At 50.0% G+C, this 3,708-nt stretch overlaps 1 long non-coding RNA gene across 1 annotated transcript; it reads right to left on the minus strand.

Annotated features, from left to right (window-relative positions):
* Positions 1 to 2,984, minus strand: LOC134561226 (uncharacterized). The gene is made up of 4 exons (XR_010082874.1): positions 2,887 to 2,984; positions 1,590 to 1,781; positions 867 to 995; positions 1 to 248 (listed from the first exon to the last, which is right to left on the minus strand). It is a non-coding gene; the product is annotated as an uncharacterized LOC134561226 (long non-coding RNA).
* Between the last annotated feature and the right edge of the window lie 724 nt (positions 2,985 to 3,708).

Genomic DNA, 3,708 nt, shown 5'->3' on the forward strand with positions numbered 1-3,708 from the left:
AGGCTTTTCTGTTAAATAAATCCCACAGAGCAGCTTCTTCCATGAAAGCAAGGAAAACCACTCACTGCTGGGCAGGGCTTGGGCTGTGTCAGGGCAGGGGAGTCACAGAAGTGCCCGGCTGGGCTTGGCTTGCAAACCCCTCCTCCCTCGGTGCTGGAGTTATCCCAGAAGCTGCCTGGCATGCAGGGGAAGGAGAAGGGGAATCCAGTGCCTGGAGGGCACAGGTAACCAGCTGGGCAATCCCCTGTCTGGGAACAAAGCACAGCTCAGGCTCGGCTGGTTGCTGCCCAGAGGAGAGAAATCTGTTCAGCTTCACCTGCAATTCCAATGACCTGGTGTTTCTCCACTGTGAGCAAAGAAGGGAAGAAAGGGAATTTACACTCTTAGCAGTAAAATTCTGACCATGTGGGATAATTATGGTAGGCAAGATGGTTTTAGGGTAAAATCTTGGCATTGAGACAAGTTTTGCCTGTAGAGTTTTGGGGGAGATGCTCTTCCATACTTGGAGAAAAGCTGTAACTGGGACAGAGTTATCACCTTACTCTTCAATAAAAACATGGATTCATCCATGTGGAAGAGAGTTCATCTGCATTTTTTTATTCTTTTTTTTTTAACAGCTATTAATATTTGATGAACTCATTCCTCCCTGAGACAAAACAGTTGCAGTGAAAAATCCCAAAACTCATTAGATGAGGAGCAGCAGCAATTCCTCACCTTTGAACTCTCTTTCCCAGCCTGCACTGACAGGCAGAAGGCAAAATAAATCAGAAAAAAATGCACAAAGAACAAAGTTGTCTCCATTAACAGATGCAGCCTGGGGTAAGAATTTTGGGGTAAAAATCGGGGAGAAGCTGGGCTGTACTTACAGGGTGAGGAATTCCTGGAGGCTCCGTCCCATCAGCGTAGCAGAACTTCCCTGCAGGGCAGGGTGAGCACCCAGCAGCACTGCTCAGCCCCCTCTGCTCACCATAGGTGCCGTTGGGGCAAGGCTGAGCCTGGAAATGAAATAGAAAAAGGGGTCTCTGACACCCTAAAACGAGTCCTGCAGCCCACAAGGGCAAGGCACAGCAGTTAAAGCTGTGAGAACAACTCAGAATGATTGTGTACAGCTTCTCAGGAAGTGTTATCCTGATATTATTATGATATTATTATGATAATAGGATGTGTCATTATATTATTAAAAGTTCTATGTGGGGCAAATACTGTCAAGATCTGTGAACACACAAAGAGTGCAGAAATCAGTAAAAAAAAAATACTGTTAGGAAAGGTTTTTCCATAGCAATGATCCCAGTGAGAGAGTGAAGAAATCAGGAACAAAATATTATTAGGAGAGGTTTTTCATAGTAATGATCCCAGTCAGAGAATGGAGAAATCAGAAACAAAATTATTAGGAGAGGTTTTTCATAGCAATGATCCCAGTCAGAAAGTGAAGAAATCAGCAAAAAAATACTTTTACAAGAGGTTTTCCACTGTAATGATCCCAGTCAGAGAGTGAAGAAATCAGGAACAAAATATTATTAGGAGAGATTTTTCCATAGCAGTGATCCCAGCCAGAGAGAACGGTGAGTCCCCAGAGCAGAGTCACTCACAGCATCCCCCTGGGGACAGAAGTGTCCCCGTGGGCAGGCGTTGGCAGTGGCATCTGGGACCTCTGCCTGTCCCCGCGGGCACAGCAGCCCTGCCGGGCACACCATGGCCAGCAGCATCGCCTCCAGGCTGGTGTTGTCACTGGCACAGAAGTGCCCGACTCTGCAGGGCCAGCAGGAGGCTGAGCCTGGCTCCTGGAAGGGGAAAGGATCCTGTGTCACTGCTGGACAATCCTCTGCAGCCATGGTGAGCCCCAAAGCAGGGCTGTGAGAGCAGCCCGTTGTATAAAACATTCCCTGTCCTGCTCAAGCAGTGCCACTGGCAACAAAACCCCTCCCATTTCCACCAATTCAGCACCTCAGAGTCTGCACCCTGCAAAAGGAAACCTGTGCTCCACAAATCTCCCTGTCACACCTGTGGGTTATCCACACAAACTCACAGCAGGGAATCCAACACCCTCTGCCAGCAGGAGCGGGGAGATACAGAAATATTCCCTCATGTTTCCCTGTTACACCCAGCTCCAAGGGCAAACGAGGAATAACCTGGGTCTATTTGCCAGGTGTAAATCTCCATTTGGAATTTATCTCCTCTCCAGTCTCAGTGGAGGGTTCCAGTGGTAGCTCCCAAATTTTTGCAGGGATGTTTGGTCAGGACAGAGGTGCCAGGGTTCTTCAACAGGAGTTTGTCACCAGCAGTGGCAATTATCAGTACAAAAACTAATCAGAGGTTTGGGGCAGATAAATATGAACCGAACCTTAGCACCTGTTTGTGGGAATAGTTGTGCCATCACTGTCCCCCTTGGTGACTCCACCCTGCTGCTTTCCCTCCCCAGGGGAATTAAATTCCCCCTGAGAGTTTAATCCCAGTGCCATCCAACACCTCCTTTTGAGCAGGAAGGAAACAGCGCTCTCTGCTCCCTGCCAGGACCAAACGTGCCACGAAAACCTGAGGTTTGCACCCAGCAGACTCAGGAGGGGTGAGCTGGGATGGCCTCTGGGGTGGAACAGCAGCAGGAGCAGGACTGCACCCCTGGGGGTGCTTTCCGTGTCTGGAGCAGCCCCAATCCTGCTGCAGGAGCATTGCCAATCTCTGGAATAGCAGTTTAACCCCTTGGAGAGCCAGCACAGGTGGTCAGTGATGTTTGAAGCTCTGCACAGAGCCACCCCAAATTCCCATGGATGTGTTGGGCTCATCCCAGTGCCCCCCTCGGGGCACAGCCTCAGCCTTCCCGGGGAGCTCCCCTGGTGCCAAATCCAGGCTTGTGCTGAAGGGAGGAAGGATGAAAGGATGGCTACGTACTGAGAAGTTGCCAGCCCCACAGGCTCGAGGGGTGACGGTGCCCAGCTCGGGGCAGTGGTGTCCCCCAGGACAGGGGGTGCAGTCTGCAGCCACCTCCGCCCCAGGGGCCGAGCGAAAGGATCCCCTGAGGAGAAAACACAACAGAGACACTCCCACACAGCAGCCAGGAAAAAATACAGTGATGCCTTTTTGGGCTTACCTAAAACCAGAGGGCAGACAAAATTAAGAGAATAAAAAGCAGTTCTGTTTATGGAAGGGCCTTCAGGTACATTTAGGGCAGACAAAGCCCACCCAAAATGGACAATGGTCACGGGTTTGCACACTTTGATCAGTTTGGGCCATTTGCAGATTGGGGCTTCATCTTCCAATGACAGCTCCAGGTAATGAAGTCATTGACCCCAAGTTTGCTGCCCCAACTCACTTTTGTTTCCATCTCTCAGGCCTGAGGCAGTGAGGTGTCCTTGACTGCCAGGCCTGGAGAGGAATTGTTGTGTCTGCCCAAAATGGGAGAACATCAGCTAACATTCTATCTGGAGTTTAGAGTTCTACACCAAAGAATGGCAGGATTACAAACAGATGAAAAATGGAAAAGCTGAAGTCCTAAGGCATCACCAGTGCACTCCATCCTGAATTCCTGCTGCTCTGATTAGAGGAAATATTCTGTTCCTGCAGCAAAACCCACCCAGTGCTGACAAAACTTACCCAGCCCACCTGTACCACATGAGATGAAAAGCGCCTCTGACAAAACAACAATCCACACCAGAACAGCCACAAAACGCCACGAACAAACCCTTCCCCTGTACCTGCACAGCCCCACGGCGC

This window comes from Prinia subflava, chromosome 22 (genome assembly GCF_021018805.1).
Source record: "Prinia subflava isolate CZ2003 ecotype Zambia chromosome 22, Cam_Psub_1.2, whole genome shotgun sequence".
NCBI lineage: Eukaryota > Metazoa > Chordata > Aves > Passeriformes > Cisticolidae > Prinia > Prinia subflava.